The sequence below is a fragment of the Rhea americana genome, unplaced genomic scaffold (assembly GCF_003343005.1).
Source record: "Rhea americana isolate MKP2758 unplaced genomic scaffold, rheAme1 scaffold_20, whole genome shotgun sequence".
Lineage (NCBI taxonomy): Eukaryota > Metazoa > Chordata > Aves > Rheiformes > Rheidae > Rhea > Rhea americana.
Window position 1 is genome coordinate 168,879 of NW_028186150.1, and position 19,524 is coordinate 188,402.

Sequence of the window (19,524 nt, forward strand, 5' to 3'; positions counted from 1 at the left end):
ATATGGATAAAATATTTATATTGTGTTACTTATGAGTAAAAACAAGTACATAAATACCTTAGTATACTGAAAAAATACCTCTAATACTGTTTTTTAAAGCTTGTTAGAGTGAATCTGAAAGTAGGAAAAAAAAACAAAAATAGCATGAATGTTGTTGGCTTATAAGCAAAAAAGATACATTTTAAGTGTTCAGATATATCAGATAACTGCAGACTTGATATTACAATGAATACAAAAAAACTTTTGTGAGGAAAGAAGATGGAACCAATAAATGTTGGATGCCTGCGTTTCTTCATTATAGTGTTCCCTGGTAGGCTGCTACACATATATGCAGTAGGCTTATACAGAATATAGGAATTGCAAATGCCTAATAGAGTAACTCTCGGAATAAAGCAAGATCTTTAGAGGAAGTGTTAGAGAGCAGGAATATCGGTAGTAGTAATACAGTTTTTAACCAATATTCCAAATATTTCAATGTGGAACAATTTTTCATATCAGAATATTTCATTCCATACTGTCTGGTTTTACAGTTTTTCCATATAATGCTTTGGAAAAAAGAAATGCATAGAAATTCTTCCTGCAGAAGTTTTAGTTTTTTGTTTGATTGCACAGCAGCAATTTGCACTTTGTACTGMTTTCAGTAACTTCAGAGCATAAAACATATGCAAGTTCAGTTTTCTATTAGAAGTATAGGTGGGGAACCAGAATTTGCCTAATGGGAAAAATATGGAAGACGATATATTATCTATAAACGGAGGACATAGTTACAAAAAATAGTGAAAATCTGAGGCTTAATTTCTGGTGTGTAGCAACAGGGATTTTCCCAAACAACTAATTATCCTATGGAGGACTATTGTTGTGCTGTTCGTCTTAAAGCAGATGTAAGGTGAACTCATTGCTTAAGTAATTTCACCTGCCTTCTCCTGGGACATGTGTGGAAAAAGGTCATTATTATTATTATTATTTTAACTCTGTTGTAGGTTTAGCAGAAAGGAGAGGTCCTAGCAATAGAAGAACTTGGGCAAAAGTGACCAGGGTAGCAGCTGCCTTGCCTTTCTTGCCTTTACCCAAAACACATCTCCCTGTAGCTAAGGTATTTGAACATGTTAAAGCAAAAATGTATTTATGGGTCGTAAGGGAGAACCAGGCTATGTAAAAGGCTAGATTTAGTCACTGTAAGCAGACAGAATTGCTTGGGATGTGGTTGAAAATACCTTCCTGTTTCTCTCAGAAGAAGCACCATCTAAATATCCAAGGGTTCAGTGATGTAGATACCAAATTAGATTTGAGGAGGAAAAAAATAAGATTGGAAGGGAGATGCTTTAATAAACTACATGTGACCCTGTCTTGATTGCTGCGCGGAGGGAGAACACTTGGCCTTTAAAATAGGCAGAAATAGGTTTTGTAACTGGCTTAATTAGTCTTTTCTTAGCCTATTGGCTCTGTTTTCTAGCTGCTTTTCTACATTTTGCAGAAACATAAATAAACTGCTTGGTAAAGAGATACGCAGCATCTCAGAGTGATATTCTTTAGAGCTTCTTGGAGCAAATCTAAAAGCGTCTTGGTAGACCCCTCCGAGAGCAAGACAGAGGACACCTCTGCTCCGTGCTTTGCGAAGACATCCTGGCATAGAGTGAAGACATCCTGGCATAGAGCGAAGACGAGGGAGCTGCTGCTGTGTGTAACCTCAGTCGTGGAGTGGTGACGGGCACCGCCAGATCGACTCGGCAAAGAGTAAGTAGCTGCTGCCTGTGATTCCTCTGGCCTTGGAAGAACTTGAAAGTAGGGAATATACAGGAATGTCTTAGGCAAGGTCCTTGCTCAAATGTAAAACCCCTGGCCGTGGTTCTGGCCAGGCAGCGTTGATCCTGGCAGTGTCCCTGGCATCGTGCGGGAAGGTAGGCTGTGTAGCCTGCTGCAAATTCCTCTGGCAAGAAAGCTGCACGTGCACTGAGTCGGGTGTGATTTGAAAGTGCCAAGCTTAGCTTTGGTGGTAGGTTAGTAAAGAGTCAGAAAGCATATGTTATCTATTTTGGTACAAGTTTTATCTTCAAAATAAAATGTTTTATTAGGTCATGTGTTAACATAATTACAGATAATCTGATATTTAAAATTGAAAACTGTGTTGCTGAATACCTCAACTGACAGTGTTGAGCAAACTCTGTGTTTGGGTTTTTTCATGTTTYAGTACTCACAGTAGTAGTTACAGTATTGCTGTTAGTACTGTGATGACTTCACCTGATGCTGGTAGGCTGCAAGTTGAAAGTATTTAGTATTTTTTCAGAAATCTTGCAGAAATGTTTTAAAAGAACTACATTTTTCAGTGAGATAACATGTTTTTCAGAAACTCATTATGTCATTTGAAAGTTTCATATAAACTGTAGTACATCAGTGTTTGTAAGAGCTGTTTTGACTCAGTAGAAGTACATTTTATCAGAACCTGCATCAGTGATTATACTCATTATGTCCATTTTTCTGAATGCTCTTCTTGGTTATCTTTTCATTATGACAATAGCCAAACAAAACACTCTGGTAGATGGTTTCCTAGTGACTGTCCCTCAAGACTTTTTTTTTAAGCATGCTATATATTGTAGTAGATGTCTTCTGTGCAAAGGTGAGCATATTTCATTTTTCCTTCTGCTTCTGATGAGCAGGCTCTTCAACTATATTTAACTGTTTTGAAGTTACACAAATATATCTCTTTGAAAACTTGTTTTATCTCATGGCTCAAAATTGCCAATTTTTAGTCTTCACAACTATTTTTTTTTTCTGCTTCTTGCCAAAAATCTCTGGCTCTATAAATCATAACTTTTAGAACAAAGAACTATGAGAGAGATTCCCAGTGTGGATATGTGGAGTTTCATTGTGTGTTTGAACTTTAAACTTAATAAGTTTTCAGAAGAACTTTAACCTTAAATGATCAGCAGAGTTATGGATTTACTTTGGTAACTGTGGTATATACTGAATTTTTATTCTTTTTGACAAATGAAAAACAAATATCCTTTTGTGATTAAAACAGTATAACATGTTCACCTGAGTTTTATTAAAGATGGGAGTAGAAACAGACTTGAATAAGTAAAAACCTTTTTATATACTCTCCTCAATCTCAAGTTTAGAATTGTTTCTGTAATTTCTCATACTAAAAGCAGAGACTGGGTACTCGCCTCCCTCCCCTTTTTTAAATGATAGCTGCATCTGACAAGCCATGTTGATTAGTTTTTAAGTTAGGTTTAATAAAATGTTCAGTGAAACTAGTATTTTGAAGTAGTTATTTGGGGATTGTTGGGCAGTGATGATGTGATATTTGTTTTGTTTGATTAACAGTATCCTTTCTGAAAATGTATTGGCAAATACTTTTCAGCCCTGTGATAAGTTTTTGAAGTTGTCGTGCATTGACAGGAGGATCTTAGTGAGTTTTTGTGATCCATTTTTAGCCCTCATTTTTGGGTAGAGAAGAAAAGCTTTCAAACTTTGAATGTTAAAGACTCAATGAAGTTACTATTCAAAATATGTTTTTGTAACATCCTTTATGTTGGGGGAAAGGCAGTCTTATAATTTTCAAGCATTTATGTTCACAATGTAGTTTTATTTTAGGTACAGAAAGAAAATCTTATTACTTCACCAGTAATCACCTAGAAATTAATTTCTTATTGGGCTACTTCTGATTACACTGTTCCTGTTATCATGCCAACTTTTGCCTCATGGTATAAATTTCTCTGATACGTGTGCTGACAAGATTACTCTGCACTTGGCTATTTCTGTATTTTTTGTTTTCTAGTCCATTTCAAATTCCAGCTCTCCCTTAAAAACTCCTCACACTTGTTTTTCTCTAGTCTAAATTATATTCAGTTGTATCTGCTTTTATTCTTAATTGCTAGAGGCTGCCTTCCCACTTGCACTGTTCAGTTTCTGGGGAAGTACCAATAAATTCAAATAATACCCTGCTGAGAATAGGGTGGAACATGAAGCAGTGGGAGAGAGAAAGTAGAACAAACTGGTGGTAGAAATATCATTAGAACTGCCTGCTCAAGCTAATACAAAATATACCATATTTGTTGCAAAATACGGTGATGGTATATATAACTTTTAAAAACATATTACAATGCTTCGTGTCTTAGTCCAAGGATTATTCCTAATACTGCTTTTGTGGTTAAGTTTTCCSATGCTATAGTTATGCATAAAACTGTAGAAAATAGTACCCCTAAAGTGCCCTAGTAAGGGCAATTTCTTTACTATTAGCATTCTAGACTGATTAATTCTGTGATTAACCAACAGAAAGTAGTATCAATGTAGCTGTTCTTGATTTAACAGGCTAGCTACTAGCATGGAATGAGCGTTATGAATACTTTGGTAAATGGCTGCACAGGAACTGGCTGAGTTTTTGTTTTTTCTTTTTCCCCACTTTCACTGTGTAAGTGAGGGTATTCACTAATGCATGGTGACCAAATCTCCTCCTCTCTACTGAGTAAGGACAGTGAGCTGAAGAGTGGTGAGACATTCCCTCCCCTTTCTGTGGAGCTGTGTTTTCTGCGTCTGAAGATAGCGTATTTGGGAATAAGCAGAAGGGGGGCAACGTGTGGCTGATCAAAATGCAGAGATGTATTTGCAACTCTCCTGCAGCTCTTGGAGGGCTTCGCGGCATCAGGCTGCAACCTGCAGGTGTAGAAAGCATCCAGGAAACTTCTTGTTTTTCAGCAATTTGGAGATAGAGAGCTACTCTGTATGAGGGTGATTTTGGGAGGGGAATTTGTATCTGGGGGAAAACTTGGCCCCAGCACCTGTTCAAATTAGATATAATTGATTTAAAATATGTAGGAGGATTATGGATAGTGTTAGTTAATTGAAATTATGAATTTTGATCTCTGTCATAGATGACATAGTGGCCTAGATGGACATCTGATCCTGTAGGCCATTTTTAATTTCTTTTGTGTAAGAAATTCCATGTTACAAAATCAGATGGCAAACAAAATACATATTTTCTTGCAAAAAATCCTAAATGTAAGCAAAGACCTTCTGGTAAATAGATGATGTTAGACAAGAAGACTTCTTCTGTAATAAAACCCTGTAATTTATAAGACTTAAGATTTGTATCTACAAATACTTTGTAAATATCATTAAAATAGTGCTTTGCAAACTRCCCCAAAATGCAATTCTGTTGTATTTAAGGTCTTCACTTGCTAACAAATAAAGCTGTTCTGTTACAGTGGAGTGCTGGCAGAAGCATTGAAAACTTTATATTTAGAGAAGACTTTTCAACCTAGGATATGTAAATGCTATACGTTTCTAATGCTCCTAAAGTAAAATTCTCCTCAATGAGAAACATGTGATTATAAATTCTGAAGTAGCTTGTGCCTTTTTCTGACTACAGGAAGCAGAGCCTACAACATAGCGAATATTTAATTTAAAAAAATAGGATAAGGGTCGTGAATTGTAGGCTAGAAATAGAAAATAAGATTAGAGGTTATGTTTCAGGCATGGAGCTGCCTCTGGTCTCCCGGGGTGGTGGTGGTGGTGGGGGGGCAGGGGGATAAACAAGGTTACTCCAAGGTTTGGAGCCTGGCTGGGGGGATGGGAGGAGGGAGAAAGTCCAACGGTGGCTAAACTGAAAGGTGCCTGGGGGGGTGCAGTAATATGTGCAGTAAAATTTGCAGAGCATCACCTTGATGCTTGCTGTCCTTGTTCTTCCCATTATTTGTTGATGCAGGATTAGTCGCGTAAGCGGCCCTGGACAGAGGGCCACCCTGGCACCGGTGGTAATCCTTGTGGTGGAAAGGTCACTTTTTCTAAATCTAATACTTAAGAAATATGTTTGAAAGGATTTTAGCCAAATCTGTAAKAGACACATCAGCTAATATTGAAACATTGCTTAAATGCATATGGCACCTTTACAGTGTCTTATGGCTGGCAGAGCTTTGCTGTGTTGCAATTTTGGCAGCAGAGAGTCCTTTGCCAACACAAGTTACTGGGGAGGAGCATCAGTACGGCTACATCACCTAGACGGTTTCCAATATAAACATAATCCTTCACATTGACAAAATCACTATTATTTCTTAAATATAATTGACATCAGTAGTTATAAGTTAAAATTTCTAATATTTCTTTCTGGTCTGTATTTGTGGGAAAAAAAACTCAGCTCTGTCAATGAATGTTGCAGTATACCAATGGATATACTTGGTATGCAGTTAGGATCTTCCACTGACCTGTGCGCATTATGTTTTGGACCACTGGTGCTTCAAGAGGAAGAGAGTGAGTTTTCAAAAAGATCTAACAAATCATAGAATTTTAAGCCTAGATGTTCGGGTTAACTTGTGTGTATTTCTGTGATTTCTACTCAGTAGACTCTGTCATGCTTACTTGTTTTTTGGGTTAGAACATCACAGCTATTTCCCTTTCAAGATGTGCTATAGCAGCATAAATATCCTATTGTGTCCTCTGCTGGGAGAAAAATTTCTTGCACAACTCAATGCTGGAATTTTGACACATAATAACCCGGTGACAAATCACACACGTGACTGAGGCCTTAGCAGTAAGCTGTCAGTAATTCTACTTTCAGGACATGGTAAGGTGCTCTGACTGTGCTTTGTAAGCTATAAATTAGCATTGATAATTCTTTAATAATTTTATGGGGAAATAGTTGAAGAGTTCTTTGGGAAATAATTCTTAACCTAAGAACAGTGAATTTTTAAAGCAAAAATCACATTGTATCAGTCAAATTTCATCAGTGTTTATCTGTCATCAGTTTGACTGTTGTATGTCTTTCCATGCCATATATTTAATGTAGCTTAAAGCTGGAAGCTAGAAAATTTATGCATGTTACTTAAGATGTGCCAGCAGAATTCCATGTATGTATTTGTTAGCAAATAGATGTTCTGTTACTTATATTCATTAGTAGGCTGTGTACGAATTACACAAAATGAGCTTTGTTTTCCCAAAGTATAATTTTACATTTATTAAAATAAATTAGTAAACTTCATTATTAAATGAGTATTAATGTTTTTWAAAAAAACAGGAAAACAATCATTGGTTTAAAATGTTAACAACTTCAGCTTTCTTTAATATAGAGAAATAATTTTAATCAAGCCAGTCTGCTTAGGAGTAACACATAAAATGCAAAAAAAAAAAAAAAGCGTCTAGCTGCCTTTAAAACTAGAAGTATCTCAGAGCTATGTCAGGTATAAGGAGAGGATGAGAGGAAGCTTAAGACTGTTCTCACATTCCTAAACCTAAGTCTGTAGCTTTTGATTTTAAGTTGACCTGTAGCCAACTTTGGCATTTACATTGTATGCATAAAAGTCCACAAATTATTCTGTGGACTAAAATAGAAAGCAGGATTACTGAAGCAATTAATAGAAGGCATTAGATATGGAAGCCTCAAAGGTTTAAGCTCTTGCCATTGTGGTAAATATGAGGTGATACTTGCTAGAACACAAAGACTTGCTTTAGAAGGGTAAGAGAAGAATCTTTTTGTCTCCAGTGCTTAACTTTTATATGTAACTGTTGTTAACGGCATTTGCAGAGGATTGAGCAATTTGGGGAAGCCTATTTTAGTTATCTGATGTAGAGCAGGCAGAGCAACTAGATAAGCTCTAAGCTTTGGGTGCTTTTGAGGGGGAAAGGTTATGGTTTGCCAGATTTGGTTGTATTTTTCTATTTTGATTTTTTTTTTTGAGAGAGAGAGAGCCCCTTATAATCTAGAGGGTGCTATATTTGCTCTTATAACAAATCATGTTTTGACTCCAGCTGTGCAGCTTGAGTTAGTACTATTTTAAAAATCTCATCTATATTTCATTAGGACTTATAAATTCTGGTCTTAATGAGGAGCCAATTGCTATGCTGAAGACACATAAGCAGTCTTTTTGATTTAAAAAAAAAATGAGAAAAGATTATGAAGTATGCATGTTACCATTTCTAGTTTTTTAATCTCTGTGATCTCAAATTACTTGTTACCACTGTTCCTTCATCAACTATAGAAATTAGTTCTACATAATTTAATATATTAGAAATGTAGATTTGACAGAAATGAAGCATTTTGACAATTCTTAAAAGTCTACTGTTAAGAGCTAGTGCAAGAATGATTTAGAATTTTTGTTAAAATTATTTGACTGCTACTGTTTATGAAATTGCTATTTACGGTGGTCTTATATGATCCTTTTGGGGGTATTATGCACTCGTTAATGTTTGGTTTTGTTTTAGGAGAGAGACAGTTATTCACACTGGATTGCTCTGGTTTATTCATATCCTGTGACAGTGAATCAGATATTGCTGTCTATATACAGCCTGAATTGCTAGCCAACCTCGGGCCCAAATATGGTAAACACAATTATGTTCATTTGCTGTAAAAATACATTCTCCTTAGTTTAAAATTTTCATGATTACAGTTTTCTGATAATTCTGTAATTTTCACGATGAGAGGGATATGAAAGGCCTAATCATCATGTCCCTCTCTCTCTCCAGTATTGAATATAGCTTGTTTTCCTGGGCAAAACTCCAGCTGTTCACTGATGAATCCACTGCTACTCAAATACAGTAAGCCTATAAACAGTTTGGAAAGTCTGCTCCCAGAACACAGGCGTTGTGGTACGGAGACATGAATCCCTCTCTGCATTTGTTAAATGAGAAAAAGCTAATGTTTGCAACTGTCGTGAGACAGTAAATGTATGTGCTGATGTCATTTTTCCTGATATTATGTCTTCCTGTTTTCTATTTTTAGAAATCTAGTTCATGTAACTTAAGAATATTTAATGATGAGAAAAGCTTTTGAAGTAGGAGACTTGCATTGAATGAGTTGAAGAGGAGGAAAAAAAGCGAACACTAAAACAGGGTAAAGCTTCTAACCTGTGCTGAAGGGAATAAATCTTAGTAGATGTTGATTTAGTTTTAAATATCAATTAGAAGCAAATAGCAAGGTAATATTTGTTAAATATGAAAAAGTAAATAGTCTGCATGTGGAAGTACGTGCTAATTTCATTTGTRTAAGTGGGTATTAAGATTAATATATTCAATGCAACTAAGGAAATAAATTTGTAGGAGTTTGAGGTTTTTTTTTTTGGTGTAGTCTAGTGTAAGGAGAATGTTGTAGATGTGTTCTGTGGCAAGCATTGAGAATACAGAAGTAGTATAGTAATTTGGGAGAGGAAAGATTGTTGGTGTTGAGTTACTCGAAGTGTTTCGAGAGAGGTTTTGTCATCCTTGTTGCAAACAGGCAAAAAAAGTTGAGGGAGATCTCAAAGGCTTTACTATACAGGATTTTTTTGTACCTGGTCTGTCTGCTGTTTCTAGTACTCAGAAATTTGTTATTCACAGAAGAAGTTTAAATGTATAGATGATCTGTAATTTTCACTACATTGAAATAATACTTTTCTCTAACGCTACTAAAACCAGGAATTAAAATGTATAACAAAATGGTTCTAGAGTTGGATTTTCTTTTTCAAGTCGCATAGCGTTGCAGCTCAGCTAAATGTGTTTAGAATTTTGATTTAGGGATATTTATTTCAGTAGGAAAAATCAAATATGTATATGCTAGTAAGCATGAGTACTTTGAAATTTCACGTGTGGCATTTGTGAAATGTAATATCTATGTTTGCAAGATCACAAAAATGAATGGAAACCTTGTCTAGAGGTTGGTAAACTGACTTATCAATGAGAAAATGCTTCTGTTCAAGGGCAGTTGTAAGTAGTATGTCATTGTGATATACTGCTTTTGCTGAACACTCAATTGTAGTGAATAAAAGGTAAGAAATGCCATGCTGATTCCAAGTGAGAATCGATCCATTTCAGCCTTCTGCATCCCGTGGATGTCATGAAGGGAAAGGTAGGAACAGGATAATTTGTGGCCTACGCACATTTAAACTATCTTGTACTATTTGCTGTGTATAGGATTCACTGAGCCAGTGGTTTGTCATTTAGTAAGTCAAAGGGACCTTGGAGGAGGAGGAGGTGAAGAGCTGATCCTTACCCACATGGTCTGTGACACTTGGGGATTTGTAGACCTTTCCACCTCATGTTCCTTCTTGTATTCCTCATCTCTGCCTCAAAATCATAGTCTTCTCCAGGATGAAGTGTCTTAGCTTACTGATTTGTTCCTCATACGGGAGCTGTTCCATACCTTTGATTCAACTTTGCCCTTCTTTGTGCCTTTTCTACTTCTAATGTGTCTGTTTTCTTTTGAAATAAGGAAACCAGGACCGTGCACTAAATTTCGCGTGTGGATAAACCATGCATTTATGCAGTGGGGTAATTCTGTTTTCTGGATTTCCCAATACCACTTCTAATTCCTTTCTTAATCTGTAACATAAGGTTTACTCTTTTAACTACCATTCAGCATCAGGCTGACATTTTAGCAAAAACAATCTCTTACAACCCTGAGATTGTCTTACTAAATGGTTAGGATCAGCCTAGAGCCTGTCGTTTCATATGTGAAGCTAGGATGGTTTTCCCCATGTATGAGTCAATACATTTATCCATAATAAATTTATTTCTTTAATCACTCAGTCTTGTAAAATTTTGCCATTCTTAAAAACAAAACAATCCCCCCTACATCTATATATATAAATGTAGTACATCATGCCTAAATATTGTATTATTTGACATGGACTCTTTAGTCCCAGTTATTTTTTCTAATCTTATTTAAGGAATGATTTGTTTCAGGCTAGGAAACCTAACTTCTGAGAAAAGTGTTATTAGTGTTTACAGAGTATCTTTCGATTTTTCTCTCCAAGTATATTGGCAAAGGGTGGGAATCATTCCTGTTTTTTGTAGATGGAGAAGCTTTTTATAGTATATTTTTTGTGACCGTAGACAAATTGTTTTAAACTAGTGGGAATGAAGTTCTACACATCTCAATTTCTTGATCTGTGCTGGTCAAGTAACTAAATTAAAAAAAAATCTAAATCTCCTTAACAAATCTTTATTTTTGTGAAGGAAAGATTACAGTAGAAACTTCTTAGCAGGAAATTTACAGTGCTTTTGTATTAAAAGTTTCTATTCCTGGTGGATATACATCTGACATTTATTCTTAATGGAAAAGCACAATTCATTTTTAGTGAGGTGTTTGAGTATGGAAGGTACCAAAACTGTATGTTTAAGTCTAATGTTGAACTGAGCCTGAAGAATAAACTGCTTCTAGATTTAAGATGCTTACTATAAGTTTGCAGATTTGTATTATTTTTCCCCCAATATGAAGGCTTGTCTTCTGCAGAATCRTGGGAAAACTTGGTTTCTATAGTTATCATTAGAGAACTGAGAAACGATTATATTTAGTTTTGTAAATGCTCTGTAATGTTTTAGTTTTAATAAGGAGATACTATCCTAAACTCATTGATACTGTGTTTGAAGTGAAACTGTAATAAGGAATGAAAGAGTGGAGAAGTTAGTTATCTAACCCACGTGGCTTGCTGTAGTTTAGAAAGCCTTGATGTGCATGTACGATGTGGTGGTGGGGTTTACGTGGGAAATCCTTTGAAAAAAGGTTATCTGAAATGGCCATAACTAGACCACGATGCACAAGCCTGACCCAAGTTGTATTTTTCTTCTACACTGAATATGAGATATTTTCTCCAGTTCAGCCTGTCGTTGAGTTTCTTGCCTTCCTTCAGCAACAAGGGGAATCTGTGGCTGAAAAAGGCCTTTTATGGGAATCGAAACTTAACTTGTTCTCAGACTATTCTAGAAAKTGTTTGCCCTCCATCCCTTCCTCTAACTGTGGCCTTTCCTTCCTACCTCTGGAGGAAGAGTGTATTTTTTCAGGTCCTGGGTTGTGAGTGGCTAGCTGTAAGCTAGAGCAGAGGTTTCTTTGTAAGCAGTCCTTCAGGTRAGCAGAATCAAAGCGTTTTTTAGCCTGTTGTTCCTGGGAGGCAGAGTTGGCGGCGTTCGGGTTTGCTCTGGGGAGAGAGTGCCTGTTTTGTGCTCCTTTGCTCTCTCTGGTTGCGTGAGTGTTTTTGTTCATCTCGCTCCTGGTACTACTCTGAGGAGAGAGTGGGTTTGGGGCTGGTGTTCAGAGCACCCTTCTGGCTTTCCTCTGGCTGAGCATCACGTTGAACATGACTTTGTTGTGCTTTGTGCAAATGCCATGTTAGGCTATCCTGTGAAAAGAATGAACATCATGTCCTTTTCCTTCTCTTTCACACCCATAGTTGACTTTTAAAGGGAACTTGTGCTGTTTTCAAAGCAGATAACGTAAGCATCCTGCCAAGGGAGGATTGAAACGGTGATCGTGATCTGACATGGCCATTTATTTTTGGCATTCAGGGAGTCACCCAAGTCTGCAAGAAAGTTTGATTTAACATGTTCCTTTCATCAGTTTTTCCTTTTGCTGTCATCTTACTGCTAAGATTTGAGTTGGGTCTATTTTCTGTGCTGTATCTTTACTTCAAGATGTAAGCAGCAGCCTGATACAGTGTAGGCTCTGTGCAGAAGAATCTAGCTCAATATACTGTATATTTCCTTAATAGATACCTACCTTCCATGTATATTTTATAGGGAGTGTAGTTACGTAAGTCAGGGCTGTTGATTCTTTTTGGAGGGTTAAACTGAAAGCAAGGTGTGCTGAGTAACCAAGTCCCTTGGTCCTTAAGTAGCTTTCTAGCCCCTAGAGCTTCAGCCTTTTCCATTTTTCTCCATCAAGTTTCTGATGAGTTTTCACGATGAAGTGGTTAGTGATTTGTTTTTTTGGGGTGGAGTTATGTTTTGTCTTTGCTTGTCTTTTAGGGCAGTTAGCATAGTTATGCTGCTAGGGATTTCTCAGTATAAATGCAAAAGGCACAAATCAGCACAAAGAAATTAATAGTCTTGTTTTAAGGAGAGTCATTTTGAAGGGAAAAGACTCTAGACAAATACATAACAGAATTTGTTTAGAGGCTATCTATAAATGTTATGTAAATATTTCATTAGTGAAACTTATCTTTGCAGAGCTAATAAAGCCAGCATGCTGGAACCACCCATTTATATTCTTTGAAATCTAGCTTCGTTGTAATTGCTTCACCAGTAAATGAGAAGATCAATTTCTGCATTAACAGTAAGATGGTCTGTTTACATTTCAATACTCTTAAATAAGGTGCTCAATGTGATTATAGTTAAAGCAGAGTAGCTGCTTAGTCTATATGAAGCATGTCGTGCATATTAAGGTCCTCCATTGGTGGAGGGGAAGACACTGAATCAGTTTTAATCCTGTTGCTAGCGATGCATCCAACTCTGAAAYGGCCGAGGAGAATGGATCAGAGGGTCTGGTGAGCTGGTATTAGAGAGGGTAGATTCTGGAAGGAAGAGGTTTCCAGTGCGAGCTTTATGGGTTCACTGAGGGCTGGCATGCCTCCTTCTTTCTTCTCGTTATGTTTCTCCTCCAAATGTTCTAGGCAAGCAGCCAGAAAGGAATCCCAATAAGCAATTCATGAGCTAACGAGAACTAAAATGGTATTGAGATATAGACTATTTCTGTCTCTCCTTCCCTTTCCCCTGTTCTTTCCCTACCCTCCTCAATTAGGAGGCTTTGAACTCGAATGATGGAAGAACATATAGTAGCTGCCTGGGTCTTCCAGTGGTGGTGTCAGCCTCGGCACAAGAGAGTGGTTTTTCTTTTTTGCTGTGGAGCCAGTATAGGCCCTTGACTAAAAGCAATCAAGATTCAGCAGTGTGTACTACCTGCTGTGTTGGCCTAGCTGCCAGCGCGTGCTTCCTCTCACTGTTGTCTCCAGTGTTTTTTTTTTTTTTCTTTTTGTGCGTGTGTGTGCATGTTTTGTTATTGTTGTGCGCCTGTATCCTGACAACTGCTCGGGCAATTCCCTGAAAAATTCTAAGCCTCATTTGCCCCAGCTGTGAAGATAACTTGAGGCTTGTCAACCCCTATAAAATCAGTTTCACACTTTAAGTATTAATTATTTCTTCATAAGATGTTACAGGTGCAAATAACAAATTAGCTGATGTTGGAGAGATTAATGCATATTTTCTGCCAGGCAGCATTACTTTGAGATAACCATTCTTGTCAATTGAAAAKTTTAATTTTCAAAACATAATTTCTGACTTTTTGTTATCCTGAAAAGTTTATATSAAAGACAGCATAAAAATCTCTTCTAGTGAGTTTGTTCTAGAATCCTGAACTATAYGATTAATTATGTGTTGGTAAGTTGTGATAAAGCCGAGTGTTCTTTGTCATACTCCCTAAAGAGTTACTCTATGGTATTACCTCAACATTGTAGAAAGATTATTCTTGAGAGGTGTATTTCACTCATTGGTTTAAGCTGATATAAAGCCATGCCCCTTAATTTTGTTGATCTGTGTAAATTAGTGATAGTATCAAAGCAGCTCACTGGTTCAACTGAAAGTACCGTTTCTGTCCCTCTTCCTTCCTGCAAGATCAGGATTGCTCTCAGGCTTTTGCCATTAGTGGTGGGTGCTGGCTTTGCAGGTCTGAAGTAAACCCAGCATGAAAAGGTAGTGCAAAGAGAAACCTGATACTTCTATTGAACCTCAGTGTAAATTGATCTGATGTGTAGTAATATCTTACAGGTTGGTCTGTCCTACCTACTGCCAGAATTTGAAGGACTTTAATATGTAAGAATAACTAGAATGTGTTAGCTCTGATCAAAAAATGTGTCTATGCCCAATTAATTTATCTCTTACTAATAAAGTGTATAAGCTTCTACTGCTTGATTTGTTACAAAAACATGCTTCATCAGCCAAGAGAAATCAGCTCTTTGAAATTCTGAGTATGTGACTAAGGAACAAAGGGAAAGACACTGTAATTGTAGTCGATCTTAGTGGAAATGTAAAATTCTTACCAGGAAGGCAATATTAAAATAGGTGTGTAATATAGAACATATTTTTATGTCCRATTTCACATTTAAATAACTGGTATATGAGAAATACCCTCTTGTTATGGTAATTTCTTACCATGGCTATCAAGTTCCACAAACTAGTGGTGTATTTTTTACACTGTGGATTTGTTGTGATTGCTTATGAAAGCTTTCTTCCAAAACCTATAGTTTAGAAGTTGTTTCAGCAATATATATACCTTTTATTTATCTCTTATATTTTTTAATTACATGACTATYCTTGTTATGTAGTTTAATGCTATGCTATTTCTTTTTATAGCTGGATTGAACATGTTACTCAATTATTGAGAAATTCTTTATAGGGTCAAATTTTCATTCTTACCACATTTATTAATCTTAAAAATTGCTGTATGTTGATTGAGAGTGTCAGAGAAGTTCTGGTTCAAGGTAAAACTAAATTTCTCAAGGAGTGACATTTGCTACTGAAATTCTAATGTTTCTTCAATTTCATTTTTTGGTATATGGATTTTAATTTCTAATATTTTGGAAAGGATCTGTTTTRTAGATGCTAAATATACTCTTTAGCTGTGAATATAATACATGCTTTTGGAATAGAAGAAAATGAAAAAATAAYTCCTATTTAATATCTGTAACCTTATATTGATGTCTAGTTTAAAATTAAAAAAAGAATTGTTTACATTCTGACTATATTTATGCAATATACATAGTTGGTACTAAGCTGTTTTTCTTAATCTATTTATTTTCTGTGACCAAGAAAAGTTTATTCAGGGGAAATCATTTTCACCATCTGTCATAGCTCTTGTATTCTTACTTAAGGTTAGTAACCTGTCTAAAAGGAGAAGCAAAAGGTAACCTCCTACACTGCGTGCAGCCTCTGGCATTTAGATCCGGGCAAYGATATGGTAGGGTTCATTAGTGTGTTGAGTGCACTGGAGCAATCCAGTTTGTGAGGAGCCTATCTGTGACTAATTTTATTTCTCTTGTTGAATTACTGTGTCTGTGTTTTAGTGTAGAGTACTGGTTTGGAGCGTTTTGTAGCTGTGCCCCTTGGCACTCCCTTCTCCAAAATCCCMTAGTGTCCCTCTACAGTCCTTGCTCTGCTGGTCTTGACGGTGTGATGATGCTCAGGGTGGCTGAGTGCATCTGCCGCGGGCTCTGTGCCTGATGTCAGCCTCATGCCCCTGCCTGCTGGGAGAACCACTSTATTGGGTTTGCCCCAGCGTTGCCAGCTGCCGTACGAGGTGCTGACCTGCAAACCCAGATTGTTTGGGCCYGAGGGCAACGTTTCTGGTTCTGAGTCCGGGAGCGGCTTGGACAGTGAAAGACTGGTCTTTAGGAGATAGTGTATGGGCTTTCCTTACTATTTTTGCTGCTCATTTGCAATTCAGATAAGTACCATCATTTGAGTGGGTTTGTTTTGCTTTTTGGTTTTTTAAGGCATCTGCGTTTGGACTGTAGGTGGCTAGGTATAGGATCCGGTATACGCATTAGTGACAGCCGGATTTGAAGGCAGAATAACTCCATTTGTAGTGAAGTGACTTTTGGATTTGTGTGAGATTTGTATAACTGAATTTGAGCAGGAATTGGTGTGCTCTCAACAGGAGGCCCTCGACTTCAGCAGCTTGCTGACCTTCTGGCCTTGCAGTAGGCTTTGTTTGTTCAGGCTTTTCCGTAGTAAGTAATCTGGCCAGTCTGGGGTTTGTTTCTTTTGGAGTTATATTTTCTGGGACATTAAATGAGCTTGGTCACTTTTGTATTTAATTGTTTTACATGGATGGTGCTAGTCGTAATAAGCTCGCCCTGAGATTTGCAGTGTGTACCTCAAAAAAGCTAAAACCAACGTACAATATTTAGATACATTATTTCCAAAAATTTAGCTAAGTTTACCAGCATTTCGGATCATCTTACTAGTACGTGTGTTCATGATGGTATATATTGCCCCCTCACAAAAAGGAGAGTATGCTTCAGAAAGAACACCTCGGCAAGCAGCTTTTAAAGTTGAGATCAGAGCCCTTTTAAGGCATGAAAAAAATCTTTTTATCATCCAAAAATGTTTAACCAATGTGGTCTACAAAACTCTTCTTTAGATGATAAATGAAATTGGCAGAAAGGAAGTTGACAGGGTAACTGTGTAACTACACTAAGTAGTGATAGACTTGTATGTTTTATTCCCYCCTTCCTCTGCCCAGTTTCCTGTATTAATTCAGGATCAGGGAAAAAAGTTGCCTCTTCTCCTAGGAGAGCAATCGCAGGCAAGGTGGAGCGGGATTAGCCCTCTTGTTTCTATTGGAGTTCAGCACCTATGGATTTCTGTTTAGCCTTTGTACCTGAAAGTTTTCTGTATAAATCTGAGTTGAGGAGACTACTTTTGACTGTTGGGAAGTAGCTAAGCAAAGAATTTTGGGTGTTGCATTAAAAAAAGGGGGGGAGAAAAAAAGCAGATCTGATTTGTGTAATCACAAATTCACAGAATGGTTGAGGTTAGAAGGGACCTCTGGAGATCACCTACTCTGACGCCCCTGCTCAAGCAGGGTCACCTAGAGCATGTCAGACAGGGTTGCATCCAGGCAGACTTTGAGTATCTCCAGAGAAGGAGACTCCACAACCTCTCTGAGCAACCTGTTCCAGTGCTCTGTCACCCTCACAGCGAAGAAGCTTTTCCTCATATTCAGATGGAACTTCCTGTGTTCCAGTTTTTGCCCGTTGCCTCTTGTCCTGTCACTTGGCAGTAAGCACTCATTTACATCTACTTTGTTTTTTCTRTGTAGATGTGGCAATTTGTACACAGAGCAACTCATGTAGAAGTCTCCTTGATTTTATGTGGAAGTTCAAATAGCAATAACTATTAACTCCTTAACCRTGGCATTAGTTCTTAAAACAAGAGCATAAACAGTGCAATGTGATAAAAATTTTCAGTAGCATTCTATACCTGTYGATAGGATAATATTCAATTGCTTATTTTTATACTGTATATTATATAGTATTTATGTTTAATATAACATAAGCAACATTATTTTAGTCTTGATTACATACAAGAAGGAATATAWTTTTTTTGATTTGTGGCATACTAACTTTTTAATGAGACTTTCTGCACTTGATTTCTGTGAAATCTYTATCGTTGGCAAAATGTTGTACAAATTTCACATTTGTATTTTGAACTGATAACATGCTGTTCTTATATCATCATAATGGAATCTTTCAAATTCTTTTTTGTAATATGATAAGAGCTGGCGTGGCATTAAGTTCAAGTTGTTACAATGTGGAGCCTACAGTCTTAGTCCCTGCACCAAGGGCAGCTGTGGGAGAAGAAGTGAGAACAATATTGTCGCWTTTTCAGAAAAACATACAAAAGGATACAAAATGTTTATTTTGTACATAGCCCATTGTCAGTCTCATAATAGAATGTAAAATACATCTGGTATTAATGTCTAGTCTTGAGAGATATCAAAGTTTATGGCTTTCCTCACACTGAGTGTTTTTTTCTCTAAATAAATAAGGCTTTTTAGATGCTAAAGATCCAAGCTGCCCTCTAAGTTGTTGATTTTATTACAAATAAATTTTGAAGTCTATCTGCCCTATTCAGAGAATTGAATAAGCATCTACAAGTTTGGCTATGAAATTGTATAGAAGTAAAACATGATTTTTCGTGTTTTCATAGCTGTAAGAAATATGAAAACAACATTTTTCCTGTTCATTGCATTTGTTTTCTTTCAGGTTTTAGCATTTCAGGTATTGTCTAAATGTCAGGCCATTTGAAATGGCAGTTTCCATGTCTCTTAATTTGATAGTGAAAGTCTCACAATGTAATCGGAAGAATCAAATCATAGTGCCTCTCGTATGCTTGACTAGTTCAATGCTATCTTGCCCAAAATCCCCTTCTTAGCTTTTTCTACTTCTTGTGCTAATTAACGTTTAGATGTTTCATGGTCATTTCTCAAGTTCTTCTGCAATATGAAATTTCATGTCTATTTAGGCAACAGTCACCAGTTTACTTACACAATGCATATAAATTAACCAAGTCTTTTGCTTCATCTACATTTATATGCAATCAAGAAAACCAATTTATTCATGCTTGACATTGTAAATCACTGTAGCTTGTAAAGCAAGGAGGAAAATATTTTTAACTATGCATATGATATAAAGACCTCCTAGAAAATTCTCTACTTAAGAAGTTTATTTCATTTTGAAATATTGAATACCGATTTTGAGAGAAATGTAAGGCTAACTTTTAGGAAAGAAAATAATCAGCTTAAAGTGTCTTAATRAAGGATGTTGGAATGCATGTGGAAATATCTGCAGTGTTTTATCTGTCTTATCATCTTTTTAAAAAGAGGGAATATATAAGAATATTTGCTTTAGATCTTGGAAGCAAAATCWTCTGCAACAGTGACTTATCAAAATCTTGCATGTCTGTTGTCTTAGTGAGTGTGAGGCTATCTGACTCTCTATATGATGTTTTGTCCTACTATGTTATGTTTTGCCTTTGCTTCCTTTTTTTGGGGGGGGGGGTGTCTTTGTATCAGACATCTGTCAAAACAAAGTAATATTTCTTCAGACAGGTGGAAAACAAATTTTGACTACAAATAAAATCTTAATTCCTCAACCTTTTTGATGCTACTGATACAGATTTCATATAGTTAGGGGAATATTTTGTTGCTGAGTTAAAGTGCTCCTTAATATATCTGGATTATTCTTTTTACTTTTAAGTGCTCAAGAGAAAAAAAAAATCTATTAGGAG

At 36.6% G+C, this 19,524-nt stretch overlaps 1 protein-coding gene across 3 annotated transcripts in view; it reads left to right on the forward strand.

Annotated features, from left to right (window-relative positions):
- The first annotated feature begins 543 nt into the window (after nt 1-543).
- The window catches only part of GARRE1 (granule associated Rac and RHOG effector 1), a 49,899-nt gene continuing 30,918 nt past the window's right edge, over nt 544-19,524 (forward strand). The window contains exons 1-4 of one of the 3 annotated variants that reach the window (XM_085303742.1): nt 544-1,734; nt 8,194-8,310; nt 8,455-8,577; nt 8,711-8,821. The gene's annotated coding sequence lies outside the window, so the exon portion shown is untranslated. The remainder of the gene's footprint in view (nt 1,735-8,193; nt 8,311-8,454; nt 8,578-8,710; nt 8,822-19,524) is intronic. The other 2 variants (XM_085303743.1, XM_085303741.1) reach the window with 2 other exon arrangements.